The 9756-nt window shown below is 45.4% G+C and overlaps 1 protein-coding gene across 1 annotated transcript in view; it reads left to right on the top strand.

Moving 5' to 3' along the window:
* Nucleotides 1-8197: 8197 nt before the first annotated feature.
* LOC106571079 (synapse differentiation-inducing gene protein 1-like) overlaps nt 8198-9756 on the top strand; it is a 100869-nt gene continuing 99310 nt past the window's right edge. Inside the window, exon 1 of the mRNA XM_014143746.2 lies at nt 8198-8940. The gene's annotated coding sequence lies outside the window, so the exon portion shown is untranslated. The remainder of the gene's footprint in view (nt 8941-9756) is intronic.

Genomic DNA, 9756 nt, shown 5'->3' with positions numbered 1-9756 from the left:
TGATAGTTGGGGGGCCGGGAACAAAATTACAAATAATTTGTAGACTGCAAATTGACCGCAAGAAGCCCAGACAGATATAATGTTTGACTAAAACATAATAATTTCAAACTTTGCGTACATGTGTATACGATCACGTGGTCTCTCTACTATGCGTGGGAATACATGGGAACAGATTTCTTAAATGAATATCACTTGGAGCTGATTTTCTGGTGTAGTTATATATATTTTTTAATATATATATTTTTTTATAGTCTTTTATATTTGACAATGAACGTTTAAATTAAAGCACACTTTTTTTTTCTCCAACTGTTTAATTTATTTATTTTGCTCAGAAAACTTCGGGGGCCATATAAAATCACTGCCTGTTGGTGAACCCTGCTTTAGTGGATATAGTGTACTCCTATGCATAACATAGGGCTCCGGTCAAAAGTAGTGATCTATATAGGGAATAGCATGCTGTTTCAGACAACCTATAACTCTGGTTTGAAGCTTTTATATCATTGAGTTTCTGGCTAAATATTTGCTAGAGGCTCAATTTGATATACAATGTCATCAAGAAAAGACACAATATCATAGCAGTATTACAGACAGGTTATTAGAAGAAAAAAAAGCTGTTGTTGGTACTGAAATGGAATCTGGCACAATGATGATTAAAGCTGCATTACCTTTCTAAATAAGATATAACACATCACAGATGAACTATCGGAGGACTGTGTGTGTGTGTGTGTGGAATAACACAAATTCTCCTAATAATATGTGCATCACAGCGTGTGGATTAATGTTGGCAGGAAATATAACTGAATGAAGCTAGTAATATAATATTAATTTGTATTATAACCGGCAGAGGTCTTATGTCTGTTTTCATTTCTCTACACCGATGATAGATTGCACCAGAGAATGAACCAGAACTCTAAATTCTATCACGGAAACAAAGAGCGTCTTAGTTCTCATCTCCTCTAATATTCTCTCATCTTTGAAAGTACTGATGTTATGTTTGGTATTGAACTATATATACTCTACAAAAAAATAACACAAGATGCAACAATTTCAAAGATTTTACTGAGTTACAGATCATAGAAGGAAGTCAGTCAATTGAAATAAATTCCTTAGGCTCTAATCTATGGATTTCACATGACTGGCAATACAAATATGCATCTGTTGGTCACAGATACCTTCAAAAAACAGTAGGGATGTGGATCAGAAAACCAGTCAGTATCTGGTGTGACCATCATTTACCTCAAGCAGCGCGACACATCTCCTTCACATAGAGTTGATCAGGCTGTTGATTTGTGTCCTGTGGAATGCTGTCCCTCTCCTCTCCAATGGCTGTGCGAAGTTTCTGGATATTGGCGGGAACTGGAACACGCTGTCGAACACGTTGATCCAGAGCATCCCAAACATGCTCAATGGGTGACATGTCTGGTGAGTATGTAGGTCATGGAAGAACTGGGACATTTTTAGGAATTGTGTACAGATCCTTGTGACATGGGGCCGTGTATTATCATGATGAAAAATGAGGTGATGTTGGGGGGTGAATGGCACGACAATGGGCCTCAGGATCTCGTCACGGTCTCTCTGTTCAATTAAATTGCTGTCAATAAAATGCAATTGTGTTCATTGTCCATGGTTTATGCCTGCCCATACCATAACCCCACCGCCACCATTGGGCACTCTGTTCGCAAGGTTGATATGAGCAAACCGCTTGCCGACAAAACACCATTCACGTGGTCTGCGCATGCTTCTGAAGCCGGTTGAACGTACTTCAAAAATCTCTAAAACGTTGGAAGGGGCATATGGTGGAGAAATTAACATTCAATTCTCTGGCAAAAGCTCTGGTGGACATTTCCGCAGACAGCATGCCAATTGCACGATCCCTCAAAATTTTAGACATCTGTGGTATTGTGTTGTGTGATAAAACTGCACATTTTAGAGTGACCTTTCATTGTCCCCAGCACAAGGTGCACCTGGGTAATGATCATGCTGTTTAATCAGCTTCTTGATATACCATACCTGTCAGGTGGATGGATAATCTTGGCAAAGGAGAAATGCTCACTAACAGGGATGTAAACAAATTTGTGCATAACATTTGAGAAATATGTTTTTTTGTGCGTATGGAACATTTCTGGGATCTTTTATTTCAGCTCATGAAACATAGGACCAACACTTTACATGTTGTGTTAATATTTTTGTTCAGTGTAGCTGCAAAGACGAGAAGTCGGCTGTAACGTCATCAACAACCAATGTGAGGAAGAACCCAATGTCTCCTGTTTTCATAACTGTGAATGAAAACCAATCTGTGTGTGTGTGTGTGGGCATGTGCATGTGTGTGTCTGTGTGCACATGTTTGTGTCTGTGTATGTTTCATAAAGAATTCCTGTGCGTCAGTTTATAGTAAAGTAATTCACCAGGATGTCTCTAAGCTTGAGATATGTGTTGATGAATGGTGTCCATCATGTTTCCACACACATAAGCAATTTGTCACCAGTATGTGTGTGTGGCTGTGTGTTTGTCTTTAACTATCCTTGAAGGTAACAGAAGTCCTCACAAGGATAGTAAAACAAGGAAAATTCTGACAAGTGGGGACATTTTTCCAGTCCCCACAAGGGGTTAGGTTTAGGGTTAGTGGTTAGGCTTAGGGGTTAGGTTTAGGGTTAGTGGTTAGGCTTAGGGGTTAGGTTTAGGGTTAGGTGTTAGGTTTAGGGGTTAGGTTTAGGTGATAGGTTTAGGAGTTAGGTTTAGGGGTTAGGGGTTAGGCTTAGGGGTTAGGTTTAGGGTTAGGTGTTAGGTTTAGGGGTTAGGTTTAGGTGATAGGTTTAGGAGTTAGGTTTAGGGGTTAGGGGTTAGGCTTAGGGGTTAGGTTTAGGTTTGGGGGTTAGGTTTAGGGTTAGGGGTTAGGTTTAGAGGTTAGGTTTAGGGGTTAGGCTTAGGGGTTAGGAGTAGGTTTAGGATTATGGTTAGCGGTTTGGGGTTAAGGTTAGGCTTAGGTTAAGGTTAGGGTTATTTTTAGGGTTAGGGTAAATAGGATTTTGGATGGGAATCAATTTCTTTGGTCCCCACAAGGATAGAAATACAAAACGATGTGTTTGTGCATGTGTGTGTGTGTGTGGTTGTTATTGTGAAGTGTTGTGAATTGAAACACATTCTATAATGCAGTGCTGTGAATTGAAAGACATTCTAGAATGCAGTGCTGTGAATTGAAACACATTCTAGAATGCAGTGCAGTGAATTGAAACACATTCTAGAATGCAGTGCGGTGAATTGTTGTCACAAGTATTCCCAGAATCCCCGGAAATAGCCCACGGAGTGGGAAGGTTACACTCTGAACTGTGTTTGCAAGTCTGTCAGCCATATTGACTTTACCAAACAAAACATTACAATTGTAAATAATAAGGAATAAATTGAAAAAAAGTGTCAAATGAAAAAAAAAGACAGATCCATTGTTTCTACGAAATGTCAGACACCAACATACCATGGCTTCTATCTCCGTGAATGACCACCACAAAGTGTACAGTAGCTTTTTACTAAAGTACTATTCTTGATAACTGGCTATTGTTACACTCATACTCTTTAATTAAACTGCATGGATGAAATGGGGGGGCAGGCTAATCATTGTTTAGTCATCTAAAATGTGTTGTGTTGCCATTGACAATTTGAACAACAATGTACAATTCACCTGCTGCTGCAGTAGAGGTACCCTGCTGCTGAGGTAGAGGTACCCTGCTGCTGAGGTAGAGGTACCCTGCTGCTGAGGTAGAGGTACCCTGCTGCTGAGGTAGAGTCACCCTGCTGCTGAGGTAGAGACACCCTGCTGCTGAGGTAGAGACACCCTGCTGCTGAGGTAGAGGTACCCTGCTGCTGAAACAGAGGTACCCTGCTGCTGAGGTAGAGGTACCCTGCTGCTGAAACAGAGGTACCCTGCTGCTGAGGTAGAGGTATGCTGCTGCTGAGGAAGAGGTACCCTGCTGCTGAGGAAGAGGTACCCTGCTGCTGAGGAAGAGGTACCCTGCTGCTGAGGTAGAGACACCCTGCTGCTGAGGTAGAGATACCCTGCTGCTGAGGTAGAGGTACCCTGCTGCTGAGGTAGAGGTACCCTGCTGCTGAAACAGAGTTACCCTGCTCAGCAGCAGGGTATCTCTACCTCAGAAGCAGGGTATCTCTACCTCAGCAGCAGGGTACCTCTATTTCAGCAGCAGGGTACCTCTACCTCAGCAGCAGGGCTACCTCTACCTCAGCAGCAGGGCACCCTCTACCTCAGCAGCAGGGCTACCTCTACCTCAGCAGCAGGGCACCCTCTACCTCAGCAGCAGGGTGTCTCTACCTCAGCAGCAGGGTACCCTCTACCTCAGCAGCAGGGTACCTCTACCTCAGCAGCAGGGCACCTCTACCTCAGCAGCAGGGTACCTCTACCTCAGCAGCAGGGTACCTCTACCTCAGCAGCAGGGTACCTCTACCTCAGCAGCAGTGTGTCTCTTCCCTCAGCAGCAGGGTGTCTCTACCTCAGCAGCAGGGTGTCTCTACCTCAGCAGCAGGGTATCTCTACCTCAGCAGCAGGGTGTCTCTACCTCAGCAGCAGGGTGTCTCTACCTCAGCAGCAGGGTACCTCTACCTCAGCAGCAGGGTACCTCTATTTCAGCAGCAGGGTGTCTCTACCTCAGCAGCAGGGTACCTCTATTTCAGCGGCAGGGTACCTCTACCTCAGCGGCAGGGTACCTCTACCTCTGAGGCAGGGTACCTCTACCTCAGAGGCAGGGTACCTCTACCTCAGCAGCAGGGTACCTCTACCTCAGCAGCAGGGTGTCTCTACCTCAGCAGCAGGGTGTCTCTACCTCAGCAGCAGGGTACCTCTACCTCAGCAGCAGGGTACCTCTACCTCAGCAGCAGGGTACCTCTACCTCAGCAGCAGGGTACCTCTACCTCAGCAGCAGGGTGTCTCTACCTCAGCAGCAGGGTACCTCTACCTCAGCAGCAGGGTACCTCTACCTCAGCAGCAGGGTACCTCTACCTCAGCAGCAGGGTACCTCTACCTCAGCAGCAGGGTACCTCTACCTCAGCAGCAGGGTACCTCTACCTCAGCAGCAGTGTGTCTCTTCCCTCAGCAGCAGGGTGTCTCTACCTCAGCAGCAGGGTGTCTCTACCTCAGCAGCAGGGTATCTCTACCTCAGCAGCAGGGTGTCTCTACCTCAGCAGCAGGGTGTCTCTACCTCAGCAGCAGGGTACCTCTACCTCAGCAGCAGGGTACCTCTATTTCAGCAGCAGGGTGTCGTTACCTCAGCAGCAGGGTACCTCTACCTCAGCAGCAGGGTACCTCTACCTCAGCAGCAGGGTACCTCTACCTCAGCAGCAGGGTGTCTCTACCTCAGCAGCAGGGTACCTCTACCTCAGCAGCAGGGTACCTCTACCTCAGCAGCAGGGTACCTCTACCTCAGCAGCAGGGTACCTCTACCTCAGCAGCAGGGTACCTCTACCTCAGCAGCAGGGTACCTCTACCTCAGCAGCAGTGTGTCTCTTCCCTCAGCAGCAGGGTGTCTCTACCTCAGCAGCAGGGTGTCTCTACCTCAGCAGCAGGGTATCTCTACCTCAGCAGCAGGGTGTCTCTACCTCAGCAGCAGGGTGTCTCTACCTCAGCAGCAGGGTACCTCTACCTCAGCAGCAGGGTACCTCTATTTCAGCAGCAGGGTGTCTCTACCTCAGCAGCAGGGTACCTCTATTTCAGCGGCAGGGTACCTCTACCTCAGCGGCAGGGTACCTCTACCTCAGAGGCAGGGTACCTCTACCTCAGAGGCAGGGTACCTCTACCTCAGCAGCAGGGTACCTCTACCTCAGCAGCAGGGTGTCTCTACCTCAGCAGCAGGGTGTCTCTACCTCAGCAGCAGGGTACCTCTACCTCAGCAGCAGGGTACCTCTACCTCAGCAGCAGGGTACCTCTACCTCAGCAGCAGGGTACCTCTACCTCAGCAGCAGGGTGTCTCTACCTCAGCAGCAGGGTACCTCTACCTCAGCAGCAGGGTACCTCTACCTCAGCAGCAGGGTACCTCTACCTCAGCAGCAGGGTACCTCTACCTCAGCAGCAGGGTACCTCTACCTCAGCAGCAGGGTACCTCTACCTCAGCAGCAGTGTGTCTCTTCCCTCAGCAGCAGGGTGTCTCTACCTCAGCAGCAGGGTGTCTCTACCTCAGCAGCAGGGTATCTCTACCTCAGCAGCAGGGTGTCTCTACCTCAGCAGCAGGGTGTCTCTACCTCAGCAGCAGGGTACCTCTACCTCAGCAGCAGGGTACCTCTATTTCAGCAGCAGGGTGTCGTTACCTCAGCAGCAGGGTACCTCTATTTCAGCGGCAGGGTACCTCTACCTCAGCGGCAGGGTACCTCTACCTCAGAGGCAGGGTACCTCTACCTCAGAGGCAGGGTACCTCTACCTCAGCAGCAGGGTACCTCTACCTCAGCAGCAGGGTGTCTCTACCTCAGCAGCAGGGTGTCTCTACCTCAGCAGCAGGGTACCTCTACCTCAGCAGCAGGGTACCTCTACCTCAGCTGCAGGGTACCTCTATTTCAGCAGCAGGGTACCTCTACCTCAGCAGCAGGGTACCTCTACCTCAGCAGCAGGGCGTTTCCAACTGCCTTCCATTGTTCTATTTTTTTCTCATGCTGCAGTTTAAATTCCAGCAGCAGCTCGAGTCACATCGCTTGACTTCAACAACATACCCATGCTCTGCACATTGGCATTCCTTACCTTCCCTCCTAATAATGTCCACTGTTTGAGAAGAAACTTCTGAATTTAGCCTAGGTGTTCTCAGTTTGTAATTATATCCACTGGCATAATGCAGTTTCTCTGGACAACCGCAAATTCGGAGTTCGCCCTCCTAAAATAAAATAAAATCGAATTGATCGCAAGACAGCCACTTACAAACTAGGCCTATAGCCTACCGATCAATGTCCATGGAATTGAGACATGTCTATGCGGCTGCTTATCAAATCGTTTATAGGTTTTCTGTGGTGCCAGACAATGTAGCCTGTAGCTTTGCTAATGCATAAATGTTTTTCGGCAGGCCAATTTGGTCATCGTTTCCTCAAAGCCCAACATTTCACAACGCTAATCAAGACTGCCATGATTAAGACTGCTGGCTGGTAGCTATAATGTCATTATTTGTTCAGTAATTAAAGTTGGAAATTTAAACATTGCAGATTGTAAAATACATTTTTGATACAACATCATACTAATCAGCAACCAATAGATAAAAAAATAAAAATACAACTGTCCTTTATAGCCTACCTGAACCTGCATGACATGAACCATTCTCGCTCTCTCCCAGCTTGGATCCAAAGTTGTTGTGTGTAAAACCAGTTCATCCACCTCTGGCCTGCTGGCCCCCCTACCTCTGCGGAAGCACAGTTCCCGCTCAGCCCAGTCAAAACTGTTCGCTGCTCTGGCACCCCAATGGTGGAACAAGCTCCCTCACGACGCCAGGACAGCGGAGTCAATCACCACCTTCCGGAGACACCTGAAACCTATACCTCTTTAAGGAATACCTAGGATAGGATAAAGTAATTCTTCTAACCCCCCCTAAAAGATTTAGATGCACTATTGTAAAGTGGTTGTTCCACTGGACATCATAAGGTGAATGCACCAATTTGTAAGTCGCTCTGGATAAGAGCGTCTGCTAAATGACTTACATGTAAAAATGTAAATGTAAATGTTAATACCAAATAATGCAGTCAGTCCACCCTGAAAACACTTGAGAGACTCCCCTGGTCTTCTGAAGATCTCCTGACACACTGTACATTAGATGTCCATTTCGCTGAACACAATTTAAACGCAGTCAATTTAAACCAAGACATACCAGATATAAGGGACTGTTGTTGATATTGCAGCCACACAACTCAAACACCAGTTCACCAGTATGAAGAAAACAGCCTTTTTATAAATCATTTTTTTGAGCCCTCAAGAACTATTGATCTGTTTGCATCTGCCAATGTATTGTCTATCCCAGTATCCCGACGACCTGTCCCAGAGCTTCCTATACAGTTCTCCCTTGCGGAGGCAGCAAGGGTGTCCAATACGCCAGTGATTATAACCAATAGGCTTTCCACTGCCAGACTCGCGAACATAAACATATTATACAAACAGTGTCAGGATGCTGTTAACATTAGGCATGAGAGTTGGATGAACTTGCAGCACACTTCACGATAAAATTACACAATTATCTCGGATGAGGACAGATACAAGTCTGGTGGGATACTGTACGGAGCTCGCAAACTGTACACAAAAATAAATAAAGACAAATTGTAAAAGGAAGGAAGACGATACTACTTGGCTGTGAGAATTTGTTAAAAAAAATAGAGCATCTTCAAAGTATGTCTTTATAAACACATACAAAACGAATTATAGGCTACAAGTCTCTCTAGATACATGCCAAGGGCACGTTGACGTGTATTGTCACGAACCCTATTAAATGTTGATCTGCACAAGGAAAGCGGACTTGGAGACGCATTGCCATTTCGCTCTGAGAACACCGAGTTGGTTTTGAGTGACGTTTCTTCTCTTTTCCTCCGGGGCTATCAGTCTGCGAGCTACACCGTTTTCTAATTGATCCGTCATAAATGTCATTCCTGAACATAAGAAAGCAGCGACAGCAGCTTACTCCTGTATCGTATTATTTCGTCTCATTAATTTCGAAGCCAGAGGATCGATAAACAAGATCAATTTTTTTGTTGAGAGTTGAGAGAAATCAATAGGCGACATATCAACTGCCACGCCGAGACCTATTCCCTCATTGAAGTGAACGCAGTGACATAACGACTCTAACGGACTCGGTCAGATCAGGTGAATAATTTCCAAAGACAAGGACTATCATTGGTCTCACACCAACCGACAATAATGCCAACAGAAATACAAGCAAGTGGCTGTACATGTCAAACAACGTTTGGATTGTCAGGAATTCGCAGGTAAGACATGTAATGTATTTTAGATATTATTTTACAAAAGTAACCAACTGTCCTTTTCTTTACGCATCCAACCATATAGCTGTGGTATGTCGTGTTCTTCCCATACGATCATATCTCAGCGCGGAGTGAAAGGAGTGCTTGTTGATTTATGAGAAAATGTATCAACTGCCTAAATGCACATTGTTAACGCAAATTGACTTGTATGTTAAAACGGTCAATAATATAGTGTTGGACTGTGGCTTTTAGGGTAACCAAATTGGAAGCGCGCACTTTGCGCATAGGCTGTGTTGTGCCTGTGTGTTGGAACGGTGCGGATATTGGCACATTGGATGCTACGTGTTGTGCAATTGGTCTACCCCATCACTGGTCGTTAAAGTCAGTGTATTTTTGTTACTAGATTAGATAAGGACTTAGTTTATAGCCGTGTGAAACACTGAGAGTTACTTTTTTTTAATTGTTTTTTTTTCTTTGCAGTGGGTTTTGAGGCATGAGCATACAGCCTCAAATACCTGAAGTGTACATATCTACACATATGACACCTTTGTTGTAAATACTAGATCCATTATCCCTGTAGCTTTCAACATACTGTGTATACTGTACATCCTGACAATAATTGCACAGAATTTTTAATGACAAGAGGATACTGATTCCAAATAGAAAAGTATGGACTATTGTAAACTGCCCCCAAAAAATAGAGGGAGACAGTGCCACATCTGAATATTCAAACATCTTTGCAATGGTGTTCCGTGGATCTTAAATTCTCTGTGTGAGGAAGATGAAACAGAAAGTATTTTTTTTTGTCAACTCCCTTTTCTC

This window comes from Salmo salar, chromosome ssa15 (assembly GCF_905237065.1).
Source record: "Salmo salar chromosome ssa15, Ssal_v3.1, whole genome shotgun sequence".
Lineage (NCBI taxonomy): Eukaryota > Metazoa > Chordata > Actinopteri > Salmoniformes > Salmonidae > Salmo > Salmo salar.
The sequence above is the reverse complement of the archived record's forward strand: the minus strand, read 5'-3'. Positions and strand labels throughout refer to the sequence as shown.